The sequence below is a fragment of the Choloepus didactylus genome, chromosome 14, assembly GCF_015220235.1.
Source record: "Choloepus didactylus isolate mChoDid1 chromosome 14, mChoDid1.pri, whole genome shotgun sequence".
Taxonomy (NCBI): Eukaryota; Metazoa; Chordata; class Mammalia; order Pilosa; family Megalonychidae; genus Choloepus; species Choloepus didactylus.
The window spans coordinates 23,974,669-23,989,186 of record NC_051320.1 but is presented as its reverse complement, the minus strand read 5'-3'; the positions used below and the strand labels follow the sequence as shown (position 1 = coordinate 23,989,186).

Here is a 14,518-nt window from a genome sequence, read left to right as displayed (position 1 = left end):
CCTACACAAAAATTAACTCAAAATGGACCAAAGATCTCAATATAAAAGAAAGTACCATAAAACTCCTAGAAGATAATGTAGGAAAACATCTTCAAGACCTTGTATTAGGAGGCCACTTCCTAGACTTTACACCCAAAGCACAAGCAACAAAAGAGAAAATAGATAAATGGGAACTCCTCAAGCTTAGAAGTTTCTGCACCTCAAAGGAATTTCTCAAAAAGGTAAAGAGGCAGCCAACTCAATGGGAAAAAATTTTTGGAAACCATGTATCTGACAAAAGACTGATATCTTGCATATACAAAGAAATCCTACAACTCAATGACAATAGTACAGACAGCCCAATTATAAAATGGGCAAAAGATATGAAAAGACAGTTCTCTGAAGAGGAAATACAAATGACCAAGAAACACATGAAAAAATGTTCAGCTTCACTAGCTATTAGAGAGATGCAAATTAAGACCACAATGAGATACCATCTAACACCGGTTAGAATGGCTGCCATTAAACAAACAGGAAACTACAAATGCTGGAGGGGATGTGGAGAAATTGGAACTCTTATTCATTGTTGGTGGGACTGTATAATGGTTCAGCCACTCTGGAAGTCAGTCTGGCAGTTCCTTAGAAAACTAGATATAGAGCTACCATTCGATCCAGTGATTGCACTCCTCGGTATATACCCGGAAGATCGGAAAGCAGTGACACGAACAGATATCTGCACGCCAATGTTCATAGCAGCATTATTCACAATTGCCAAGAGATGGAAACAACCCAAATGTCCTTCAACAGATGAGTGGATAAATAAAATGTGGTATATACACACGATGGAATACTACGCGGCAGTAAGAAGGAACGATCTGGTGAAACATATGACAACATGGATGAACCTTGAAGACATAATGCTGAGCGAAATAAGCCAGGCACAAAAAGAGAAATATTATATGCTACCACTAATGTGAACTTTGAAAAATGTAAAACAAATGGTTTATAATGTAGAATGTAGGGGAACTAGCAGTAGAGAGCAATTAAGGAAGGGGGAACAATAATCCAGGAAGAACAGATAAGCTATTTAACGTTCTGGGGATGCCCAGAAATGACTATGGTCTGTTAATTTCTGATGGTTGTAGTAGGAACAAGTTCACTGAAATGTTGCTATATTATGTAACTTTCTTGGGGTAAAGTAGGAACATGTTGGAAGTTAAGCAGTTATCTTAGGTTAGTTGTCTTTTTCTTACTCCCTTGCTATGGTCTCTTTGAAATGCTCTTTTATTGTATGTTTGTTTTCTTTTTAACTTTTTTTTTCATACAGGTGATTTGAAAAAAGAAGGGAAAGTTAAAAAAAAAAAAAAAAAAGAAAAAAGACAAACAAGGGGAAAAAAAAAAAAAAAAGATGTAGTGCCCCCTTGAGGAGCCTGTGGAGAATGCAGGGGTATTCGCCTACCCCACCTCCATGGTTGCTAACATGACCACAGACATAGGGGACTGGTGGTTTGATGGGTTGAGCCCTCTACCATAAGTTTTACCCTTGGGAAGACGGTTGCTGCAAAGGAGAGGCTAGGCCTCCCTGTATTTGTGCCTAAGAGTCTCCTCCTGAATGCCTCTTTGTTGCTCAGATGTGGCCCTCTCTCTCTGGCTAAGCCAACTTGAAAGGTGAAATCACTGCCCTCCCCCTTACGTGGGATCAGACACCCAGGGAAGTGAATCTCCCTGGCAACGTGGAATATGACTCCCAGGGAGGAATGTAGACCTGGCACCGTGGGACGGAGAACATCTTCTTGACCAAAAGGGGGATGTGAAAGGAAATGAAATAAGCTTCAGTGGCAGAGAGATTCCAAAAGGAGCCGAGAGGTCACTCTGGTGGGCACTCTTATGCACACTTTAGACAACCCTTTTTAGGTTCTAAAGAATTGGGGTAGCTGGTGGTGGATACCTGAAACTATCAAACTACAACCCAGAACCCATGAATCTCGAAGACAGTTGTATAAAAATGTAGCTTATGAGGGGTGACAATGGGATTGGGAAAGCCATAAGGACCAAACACCACTTTGTCTAGTTTATGGATGGATGTGTAGAAAAGTAGGGGAGGGAAACAGACAGACAAAGGTACCCAGTGTTCTTTTTTACTTCAATTGCTCTTTTTCACTCTAATTATTATTCTTGTTATTTTTGTGTGTGTGCTAATGAAGGTGTCAGGGATTGATTTAGGTGATGAATGTACAACTATGTAATGGTACTGTAAACAATCGAAAGTACAATTTGTTTTGTATGACTGCGTGGTATGTGAATATATCTCAATAAAATGATGATTTAAAAAAAAAAAAAAAAAAAAAGTTATCCTCAGTACTTAATTTGGAAACATTTCAAGAATGCAATTCTTGAATAGTGTAGAACGATGATTCATAGTAACCAAGTGATCCTTGAATTGAAATACATTTTGTTTAAAAATAGAATAGGCAAAACCTAGATAAAACTTTAAAAATGGTAACTGGGCATATCTTTCTAGTATGGCCACCTAAAACTTAATTTGTGTCACACTTAGTTTCTTGCTTGTAATGAGAACAACAGTGACTAGTTTTTTTAAAGGAAGTACTTATGTAATGCTTTTCTATCAAGGGATTCCAAAGTCTTTTAAAATGTTGGCTCATTTGATTTCTCACAGCTCCTGGTCAGGGTAAGAAATGACAGATGCTGTTTATGATGGGCTTTCTCTCATTTTCTGCTGGGAAACACGAGTCACACTTTCTCTTGAAGCTGAAATGGAGCTGTAATTCCTGACATCTGAATGAGAGTCTGACTTAATACCATTCCAACTCTCTCCAAGTTCAGCAGTTGTGTTCCAGTTTTCTTTTTTATTCCTGTATCTCTAAGATCTGACAGTAAACTGTCTTAGTCCAGGCCATCATGTAGAACTTGATGAGATGAGGAAGTAGAAGGAAGCTTTCTTGTAGATAACAGCTTTGTTTGTATTTTAAGGGAAGCAAACATTTGGAGTGTTAGTTCTCAATACATCAGAGGTTACTCTGCTAATGAATAGTTCCTTTATGTGTTGACATATGCAGGGCTCAAATGAACTTATAAACTTTCGGATTCATTTATTTTTGAATAGGTAACACAAAGCATTCATCATGTTCAAACTTCAAAATGTTCAAAGGATATACAATGAAAAATCTCCCTCCCACTCTCACCCAATCCTTCTGTAGAGGTGAACCAGTGTGACCAGTTTCTTACAGATTTATTTTATACAAATCCAAGAAAATGTCTTGTTTTATTACAAACACTGCTTCAATGGAGAACCTCATATAAAAGTCATTTTGCCTGTATACAAGTAGGATAAATTTTCAGAAATGCAGTTGCTGGGTCAAAGTGGGCATGTACTTTATAGATACTTTATAGTGCCTTATGGACATGTACTTTATAAAAGACATGATATATAGATATTTTTCCACTCGCCCTCCATAGAGGCTTTAACAATTCACACTCCTACCAGAAATGTATGCAAATGCCTGTTCCTCTATGTGCTTGCAAACATAGTATGCAATCAAGCTATTCAACTCAAAAAGACATAATAGGCCAAATAATGAGATACTCTATATATCAAAGGATTTCTTATGTTCACAGGTGCACAAATTTAAAATAACTTGGATATATCATCAAAAAAAGAGAATATTTTTAAATTTAACCTCTATATAAACTGTTTATAAGTGTGGGTCGTGTCTCATTCATTAGGACCGTAGTTTTGCTAGTACACCTCTGTGTGGTAGATTTCTAAAGCTCAACCAACTTACAGATTGTTTTGAGAAATACTCGATACCACAAATTTCCAGTACTATCAAAGACATAGGAACAGTATCTTAGAGCATTTTATAATTTTGTTTGGCCACTGTCAGGAAACTTTGGAAATGTATCTCATGATAAGTGGAAAATATTATTTAGCGTATCGTAAAGTATATGTCTGTAATGGGATAGGCATTGCAAAAAGATGTAGGGAGGGTGGTGTTTTTTATATTACTTACAAGTCAAGCTACAGGGAAGTTCTGCCAAGTGAGAAATTAGATTTTGGGGGGCTATTTAAATGTATGTTGCATGCATCAGCACAACTAGTCCACTCCATATTATTAACATATTATTTGTAGAGGTGCAATCTAGACATCTGATATTCCAATGAGGAAGTGTAGTCAACTATAAATTATGTCACAGATGCCTTGTAATAATTCTGTTTCCAGCAATTACAGGAGATTCTAAAGACTTTATTATATACATGTATACACATGGGTGCCCCAGAGATTTGCTGTTCTCCATAGAGAGTACTGTTTTGACAAAATTCTCAAGTATTTGACCCTACTCAGATATATGCAGTTATTTTGATTAATACCATAATCTCAGCTTCAGCATATATGAAAAGGGTTAGTATTTATTCACGGCCTTTTCTTGAAAATCTTTGTTCTTGTGAAATGAGATTCTTTGAGAAAACATTATTTTTGCTTATATTAAACCGAAGCAATAAAAATGTGTCTAAATTGGTTATGTTAGACTTTCTTATGGGATGAGAAGTGTTTCTCACTCAGACTGTTATAACATAAAACTATTTCACACCATTTGAACTGGCTACTTAGAGAAAATGGTTCTTTGCTTTTGAGAAAAGTGATCTTAGAATACTGCCTCATGCCATTGCTAACTCATTTCAGTTAGCCAAGGTTTGATAACAGTTGTTACTAAAGTGTGGTTTATGAAGGGAAACACAGTTTCTCTTATCTTTCTGAAGCTAATCAATTTGTTAAACTTAAGATTAAGACCATAAATTATAATTCCCCTAGCAGAGTTCTATAGAGGCCCTTCTCCCTAGTCTAGCAATTCTGAACTACCTATAAGATATCCTCCAGGGTACATCACAGTGGTCTCAGGTTTGCCATTTGTTCACCTGGTGATGGCATCGAATGCTAGGTGCTTTAAAAGCAATAAATAGAATCAACATTTAAACATTCTCCATTCCCAGTGGAATGATTTGAGAGCTTTTAAGATCTTTTCAAATCATCATTGGCTCACAATGCAGTCCCGTTAAGCTGAGCATCACTAGTACTTGGCCCTGGCTGTTTAATGACTGTGACATTACCAATTACTCCATCACATGTTTTTTAATTTTATACATGATGAATCGTAAATCAAAGGCAGGTAGCATAAAGTACACTGATGTTAAAATGCTACAAGGTAATAAGTGTTATCATCATCATCATAATTCCGCCAATTCCTTTTAAGATGATTTTCACCAAATCTGTCAATTGCACAAAATCTGATTAAAATGTTATATAAATAGTTAGACTCTTTCTAGTACTTCAAAAATAATGCTCAAAAGAGGAATTATTGTGATATTTTCTAGTTTTGCTTTTCCTTCATTGCTAATATACATTACCCATACACAAGCTATGTTCAGTGAGGGGAAGGACTTATAGTAGGCTGAAACCTCTCTTAGTTCATCTCTAGGGGAGAGTGTATTTATTTAAACAAAAATTATAAAAATAGTATACCAGATGCTTTTTAAGTGTAAAGTTCATGAATCCTAAGCATCCAAACATGAAAGTTTTTCATGTTTTTTATGCCTTAACAGGGAGATGATTTCAGTCTACATTTAAAATACATTTGGTCCCTAATCAAGCCCAACACAATATTTCATTTTAAAATGTATGACAAGAAATTATGTTGCCCTTAAATTAAGCAGTGTTTGTTTTCTGCTGTGTTGGTTTGAATCTATTATGTCCCCCACAAAAGTCATGTTCTGTAATGCAATCTTGTGGAGGCAGGTTCATTAGTCTTTTGATTAGGGTGGACCCTTTTGATTGAATGTTTCCATGGAGATGTGACCCACCCAAGTGTAGGTGAGACCTTCTGATTAGATCATTTCCATGGAGGTGTGACCCCCACCCATCCAGAAATTAGTTCACTGGAGTACTTTAAGAGAGCATCAGAGGAGAAGCTCAGAGAAGCTGAGAGAGACATTTTGGAGAGAAGCCAAGAGCCAATACAGACCCAGATGCTTGGAGACACTCGGAGATGCAGACAGAAGGACGTTTGGAGATGCTGAGCTAAGAGATGAAGCCCCAAGTTTGTCCCAGAGAAGCTAAGAGAGGATCCCCAGATGCTTAGAGGGAAATACCCTGAGAGAACAAGCAAACAGCTGAGAGAGAGAAGCTAAGAGAGACAGAAACCCAGAGACATTTTGGAGAAAGCCATTTTGAAACCAGAACCCAAGAGCAAAGGATCAGCAGACACCAGCCACGTGCCTTCCCAGCTGACAGAGGTGTTCAAGATACCATCAGACTTATTTCAGTGAAGGTCTCCTCATGTTGATGCCTTAGTTTGGACACTGTTATGGCCTTAGAACTGTAAATTTGTTACCTAATAAATCCCCTTTATAAAGCCAATCCATTTCTGGTATTTTGAATAACAGCAGCATTAGGAATCCGGAACATCTGCTAAATGGAAAAAGTCAAAGTTTTGTTTTTCCATATTACCAAAGATTAAATTTTTTATATATAAACTTTAACATTCATATCTAGAAGAGGATATTTAGCCCAGAAACTACTAATTGGACAATGCAGTCTAGGTACACAAAACAACATTCCCATTCAAGACAAATCTGCATGAAAAACACTTTCTTAGAGTTATCACAAGCAAACAAGGGTATGAGGAATTATTGAATGCAAGTCTAAGTGAAGAGGAAAATCCAGAGAGGTAAGCCCAACATTTTTAGCTACTTTGGCTCTGGAGGCATTTACTTTCCCAGGACTGATAGCTAAAAGGTTGAGTGGCCATTTTGACAGCCTTGGAATTTTTAAGGGAACAAAACCAGGAACCCAGGAATTTCCAAAGGTAGAGACCCTGGTAAAGCAACCTGTGCTTTGGGTTGGGAATTCTGAAAAATTCACCCTTAAGAGTAAGGGTGAACCTTGATGGTTGCTGATGTGCTCACAGACTTAGGGGACTGGTGGTTTGATGGGCTGAGCCCTCTATCATGGGACTTGCCCTTGGCAAGACTGTTGCTGCAAAGGAGAGGGTAGGCCTGCCTATAATTGTGCCTAAGGGCCTCCTCTTGCATGTCTCTTTGTTGCTCAGATGTGGCCCTCTATCACTAGCTAGGCCAACTTGGCAGGTGAAATCACTGCCCTCCCCCTACGTGGGATCTGACACCCAGGGGAGTAATTCTCCCTGGCGGCATGGAATATGGCTCCCGGGGAGGAATCTGGACCTGGCATCGTGGGATGGAGAGCGTCTTCTTGACCAAAAGGGAGATGTGAAAGGCAATGAAATAAGCTTCAGTGGCAGGGAGATTACAAAAGGAGCTGAGAGGTCACTCTGGTGGGCACTGTTACGTACAATATAGATGGCCTTTTTTGGGTTCTGGTGAATTGGAATGGCTAGCAGTGGATGCCTAGAGCTGTCAAACTGCAACCCAGAATCCTTGAATCTTGAGGATGATTGTATGAAAATGTGGCTTATGAGGGATGACAGTGTGATTGGGAAAGCCATGTGGACCACACTCCCCTTTGTCCAGTGTATGGATGGATGAATAGAAAAATGGGGGCAAAAAAAAAAGGCACCCAGTGTTCTTTTTTACTTTAATTGTTCTTTTTCACTTTGATTTTTATTCTTATTATTTTTGTGTGTATGGTAATGAAAATGTTCAAAAATTAATTTTGGTGATGAATACACAACTATATAATGGTACTGTGAACAATTGAATGTACACTTTGTATGACTGCATAGTATGTGAATATATCTCAATAAAATTGAATTAAAAAAAAGAGTAAGGGTGAACCAGAAATAAGTTGACCTGCTTTGGAACATCAAAAAATCTCAAGCCCTGAAATTGGTTGTGATTATGGGTAGACAGTGTTCCCTAGAAGCAAACAAAAGTAATCTCTGAAAGATAAAATCATCCTAGAACTCAAATTATTTCTACAAATAACTTATAAAATACAATTTCCACTCACAATCAAAGATAACCAAATAATGTGAGGTAATAAAACAGCATCAGAAGGAACCAGGACAAAGGAATGGAACACATCCATATGGCCCCAGATAGTGGAATTACCAGTCATAGTACATCGCTTATGTTTGTGAGATAAAAACAGACTTAAAAAAATTCAGCAAGAAACTGAAAACTACATAAAAGAATATTGCTGAATTGGAAAAAACAGAACTGAAAAATAAAATAACTGAGGTTAAGTCATTGGATAGGTTTAACAATAATTTAGGTAGAGTTGAAAAAAATAGTGACTAAAAGGACAGACGAAAATAGTCAGAGAAGCATGAATAAATCAAGAAATGCAAATAGAGAATACCAATAAGAAATGTAGAAGAAATAATGATAGTATCTAACATAGAGTCCCATACATGGAGAGAAGAAAAAGGGACAAAAGCAATATTTGAAAAGATACTGCCAGGTCTCCAAGTATGCTTCTCCTCCCTAGATGCTTATTAATAACAAAACCAAAAATAGTAAATTTTCAGTGAAGAAATGTCAGACACTACATTAACCAAGTAATCAAGGTTAACATCACCAGAAATAAGTCAACATTATGTGCCTCCTGAAATGATGTCCTAAAGATACATTACTTCGGTAATCTATCAAAAACACCTTATCACGAGATATCAGATATGCCCAATTTTTCAAAATAATTAGCCTCTACTCTAAAAACATCAAGGACATGAAAGACAGACTGAAGAACTCCTTCAAACTAACGCATACTAAGATGTCAATTAAAGTCGACTTGTGACCTTTATCAGATTCTGGACCAAAAAAAAATAGGACACTAGGGAGACATCTGGCAAAATATAAATAAGTCTATAGATAACTAATGCTTTTTTATAATTTTTTTTATTGTGATCACTGTGCTGTGACTATGTAAAAGAATGTCCTTGACTTGGGGAAATACAAACTAAAGTATTTAGAGGTTACTGAGTATCATGTCTGCAACTTACAAAGTAAGGTGCAGAAGAAGAAAGGAGGAGGAGGAGGAAGAAATTCAGACCCAACATAAAGAAACTGCATAAAACCAAAGACAGAGAAAATTTTTAAAGCTGGAAGACAGCAATTGGAATGGGAGAGGGGAATGTAATTTGTTTTCATTCAACGGAGCAACAGATTAACAGCTGATTTCTCAGCAGGAGCATTGGAAGCTAGAAGTCAGTGGATTATTAGCTTTAAGTGAAAAATAATCACAACTGCCAACCTGTAAGTATATATCCAGCAAAAACATCTTTCTAGAATAAAGGTGAAATAAAGGTTATTTTCAGACAACACTGAGATAGTTGATCAGCTACAGAGAGCCTCACTAAAGGAATTCTTAAAGGGTATTTTCCAGGGAAAAGGTATTATTTCCAAATTTAATAGAATTAAAAAAGGAAAGAAAAAACAGAATTAAAAGATGACAAGAAAGTCGAATAAAATGATCCAAAAAAAAAAAAAAGTGGAGAAAATTTGGAAATACTAAAAAGGGGATTGCTATAAATAGCAAGAGAGTGGTCTACTTTAGGGAAGACAACTGAGGGTCTGCTTGAGAAGAAGGGATTGTGGAAACGCTCTGGGCAGCTAGTGCTGTTTTGTTTCTTGATCTAGTTATGGCCACATGGATTTTCCCTTTGGTTTGTAATATTTTATAGCAAGAAAGTTTTTAAGAGACATCAAGTCTACATCAGCTTTTCCTTGTCATAATACCACATAAAAATTAGGAAATGTCTCCTCCAACTCCTGAAGGAGCTCACCAAGTTAGATAGGTTTTAGAGTCAGGAAGGCTTTAGAAATGCTGTGCTTGCATCCGTCCTCAAGTAAAGATGCTACCATGTGCTTCCAGGCAGCTTCTTTCAGAGGTTCATAAGATCTGATTTTGATTGCTTTGATATTAAGTTTGTATCATCCCTTCTCCTCCATGCCACAGTCTACAACCCTTTGAAGCTCTTTTTCCATTAGGTATATTGTTGTTAGCACAGTGGTTATCTCTTCACAAATTCCTTTTGAAGACAGCGTGTTCTGTCTAGAACTATTTGTTGAAATAGTTTTTATCAGGTCCTTTTTAAAAAGTAGATTGACTTATAGAAAGTTCAAAATGGGCTAAAATATGTATAAAATATAAAACTTCCAGTTTCCTGGCTACTATAATTGAAGTTTTCTGTGCACGTCCTGGTAACTATGGAATCCTGACATCTATCTTTAATGTAACCCTGGCTTCTAGTTTATATCGCTAATCATTTGAAAAGCATATCAGGCTTTGGGCTAAGCCAGGGTGAAAACTCAAATGGAAATAGCTGATATTCTGACTGAGCAAACTGATCTGATTCTTGCTTGAGAAAAATTTCCTATTTCAAGGGGCATTTTTGAGTTGTTCATTCATTGGGCAGTTCACTTCTTGAAACAGCTATTTTTAAAGCATTGTTTAATTAAACAATGGAGGAGCTATAGAATTTCTGCCATGGTTTCACAGTAGTTATTAGGAATCACATTTATTTTAACTGTCAGGCTTAATTTTTTTCTCCCCATACAAATTTTCTTCTCCTATCCTGTGTCCTCCTTTCCTCTCTATTTCAAGTCCTTTCCTTTATTTTTTTTTCACTCTTTTTTTACCAATTTTATTGAGATATATTCATGTAACATACAATCATTAAAAGTATACAAGAAGTTGTTCATAGTATCATCATATAGCTGTACATTCATTACCACAATCAACCTTTGAACAGTTTCATTGGTCCAAAAAATAAAACAAAAATTAAAATAAAAAAGAACATCCAAAACATCCTATTCCCTTCCTCCCCCCATTATTCATTTAATTTTTTAATACAGTTTTTTTTTAAATCATCATTTTATTGAGATATATTCACATACCACGCAGTCATACAAAACAAATCGTACTTTCGATTGTTTACAGTACCATTACATAGTTGTACATTCATCACCTAAATCAATCCCTGACACCTTCATTAGCACACACACAAAAATAACAAGAATAATGATTAGAGTGAAAAAGAGCAATTGAAGTAAAAAAGAACACTGGGTACCTTTGTCTGTTTGTTTCCTTCCCCTATTTTTCTACTCATCCATCCATAAACTAGACAAAGTGGAGTGTGGTCCTTATGGCTTTCCCAATCCCATTGTCACGCCTCATAAGCTACATTTTTATACATCTGTCTTCGAGATTCATGAGTTCTGGGTTGTAGTTTGATAGTTTCAGGTATCCACCACCAGCTACCCCAATTCTTTAGAACCTAAAAAGGGTTGTCTAAAGTGTGCGTAAGAGTGCCCACCAGAGTGACCTCTCGGCTCCTTTTGGATTCTCTTTGCCACTGAAGCTTATTTCATTTCCTTTCACATCCCCCTTTTGGTCAAGAAGATGTTCTCCGTCCCACGATGCCGGGTCTACATTCCTCCCCGGGAGTCATATTCCACGTTGCCAGGGAGATTCACTCCCCTGGGTGTCTGATCCCACGTAAGGGGGAGGGCAGTGATTTCACCTTTCAAGTTGGCTTAGCCAGAGAGAGAGGGCCACATCTGAGCAACAAAGAGGAATTCAGGAGGAGACTCTTAGGCACAAATATAGGGAGGCCCAGCCTCTCCTTTGCAGCAACCGTCTTCCCAAGGGTAAAACTTATGGTAGAGGGCTCAACCCATCAAACCACCAGTCCCCTATGTCTGTGGTCATGTTAGCAACCATGGAGGTGGGGTAGGCGAATACCCCTGCATTCTCCACAGGCTCCTCAAGGGAGCCTTGTTTTTCTTTCTTTTTTTTTTCTTTAACTTTCCCTTCTTTTTTAAATCAACTGTATGAAAAAAAAAGTTAAAAAGAAAACAAACATACAATAAAAGAACATTTCAAAGAGACCATAACAAGGGAGTAAGAAAAAGACAACTAACCTAAGATAACTGCTTAACTTCCAACATGTTCCTACTTTACCCCAACAAAGTTACATAATATAGCAACCTTTCTGTGAACTCGTTCCTACTATATCCATCAGAAATTAACAGACCATAGTCATTTCTGGGCATCCCCAGAACATTAAAAAGCTTATCTGTTCTTCTTGGATTATTGTTCCCCCTTCCTTAATTGCTCTCTACTGCTAGTTCCCCTACATTCTACATTATAAACCATTTGTTTTACATTTTTGAAAGTTCACATTAGTGGTAGCATATAATATTTCTCTTTTTGTGCCTGGCTTATTTCACTCAGCATTATGTCTTCAAGGTTCATCCATGTTGTCATATTTTTCACGAGATCGTTCCTTCTTACTGACGCGTAGTATTCCATCGTGTGTATATACCACATTTTTTTTATCCACTCATCTGTTGAAGGACATTTGGGTTGTTTCCATCTCTTCGCAATTGTGAATAATGCTGCTATGAACATTGGCGTGCAGATATCTGTTCGTGTCACTGCTTTCCGATCTTCCGGGTATATACCGAGAAGTGCAATCGCTGGATCGAATGGTAGCTCTATATCTAGTTTTCTAAGGAACTTCCAGACTGACTTCCAGAGTGGCTGAACCATTATACAGTCCCACCAACAGTGAATAAGAGTTCCAATTTCTCCACATCCCCTCCAGCATTTGTAGTTTCCTGTTTCTTTAATGGCAGCCATTCTAACCGGTGTTAGATGGTATCTCATTGTGGTTTTAATTTGCATCTCTCTAATAGCTAGTGAAGCTGAACATTTTTTCATGTGTTTCTTGGCCATTTGTATTTCCTCTTCAGAGAACTGTCTTTTCATATCTTTTGCCCATTTTATAATTGGGCTGTCTGTACTATTGTCATTGTGTTGTAGGATTTCTTTGTATATGCAAGATATCAGTCTTTTGTCAGATACATGGTTTCCAAAAATTTTTTCCCATTGAGTTGGCTGCCTCTTTACCTTTTTGAGAAATTCCTTTGAGGTGCAGAAACTTCTAAGCTTGAGGAGTTCCCATTTATCTATTTTCTCTTTTGTTGCTTGTGCTTTGGGTGTAAAGTCTAGGAAGTGGCCGCCTAATACAAGGTCTTGAAGATGTTTTCCTACATTATCTTCTAGGAGTTTTATGGCACTTTCTTTTATATTGAGATCTTTGGTCCATTTTGAGTTAATTTTTGTGTAGGGGGTGAGGTAGGGGTCCTCTTTCATTCTTTTGGATATGGATATCCAACTCTCCCAGCCCCATTTGTTGAAAAGACCATTATGGCTCAGTTCAGTGACTTTGGGGGCCTTATCAAAGATCAGTCGGCCATAGATCTGAGGGTCTATCTCTGAATTCTCAATTCGATTCCATTGATCTATATGTCTATCTTTGTGCCAGTACCATGCTGTTTTGGCAACTGTGGCTTTATAATAAGCTTCAAAGTCAGGGAGTGTAAGTCCTCCCACTTCGTTTTTCTTTTTTAGAGTGTCTTTAGCAATTCGAGGCATCTTCCCTTTCCAAATAAATTTGATAACTAGCTTTTCCAAGTCTGCAAAGTAGGTTGTTGGAATTTTGATTGGGATTGCATTGAATCTGTAGATGAGTTTGGGTAGAATTGACATCTTAATGACATTTAGCCTTCCTATCCATGAACATGGAATATTTTTCCATCTTTTAAGGTCCCCTTCTATTTCTTTTAGTAGAGTTATGTAGTTTTCTTTGTATAGGTCTTTTACATCTTTGGTTAAGTTTATTCCTAGGTACTTGATTTTTTTTAGTTGCTATTGAAAATGGTATCTTTTTCTTGAGTGTCTCTTCAGTTTGTTCATTTCTAGCATATAGAAACATTACTGACTTATGTGCATTAATCTTGTATCCCGCTACTTTGCTAATTTTGTTTATTAGCTCTAGTAGCTGTATCGTCGATTTCTCAGGTTTTTCTAGATATAAGATCATATCGTCTGCAAACAATGACAGTTTTACTTCTTCTTTTCCAATTTGGATGCCTTTTATTTCTTTGTCTTGCCGGATTGCCCTGGCTAGCACTTCCAGCACAATGTTGAATAACAGTGGTGACAGCGGGCATCCTTGTCTTGTTCCTGATCTTAGAGGGAAGGCTTTCAGTCTCTCACCATTGAGTACTATGCTGGCTGTGGGTTTTTCATATATGCTCTTTATCATGTTGAGGAAGTTTCCTTCAATTCCTACCTTTTGAAGTGTTTTTATCAAAAAGGGATGTTGGATTTTGTCAAATGCTTTTTCAGCATCTATTGAGATGATCAATTGATTTTTCCCTTTCGAGTTTTTAATGTGTTGTAATACATTGATTGTTTTTCTTATGTTGAACCATCCTTGCATGCCTGGAATGAACCCCACTTGGTCATGGTGTATGATTTTTTTAATTTGTCTTTGGATTCGGTTTGCAAGTATTTTGTTGAGGATTTTTGCATCTATATTCATTAGGGAGATTGGCCGGTAGTTTTCCTTTTTTGTAGCATCTTTGCCTGGTTTTGGTATTAGATTGATCTTAGCTTCATAAAATGAGTTAGGTAGTGTTCCATTTTCTTCAATGTTTTGAAAGAGTTTGAGTAAGATTGGTGTCAGTTCTTTC

The 14,518-nt window shown here is 37.2% G+C and overlaps 1 protein-coding gene across 1 annotated transcript in view; it reads left to right on the top strand.

Annotated features, from left to right (window-relative positions):
• The window catches only part of CPA6 (carboxypeptidase A6), a 339,673-nt gene that overhangs the window by 151,269 nt on the left and 173,886 nt on the right, over positions 1–14,518 (top strand). The window lies entirely within an intron of this gene.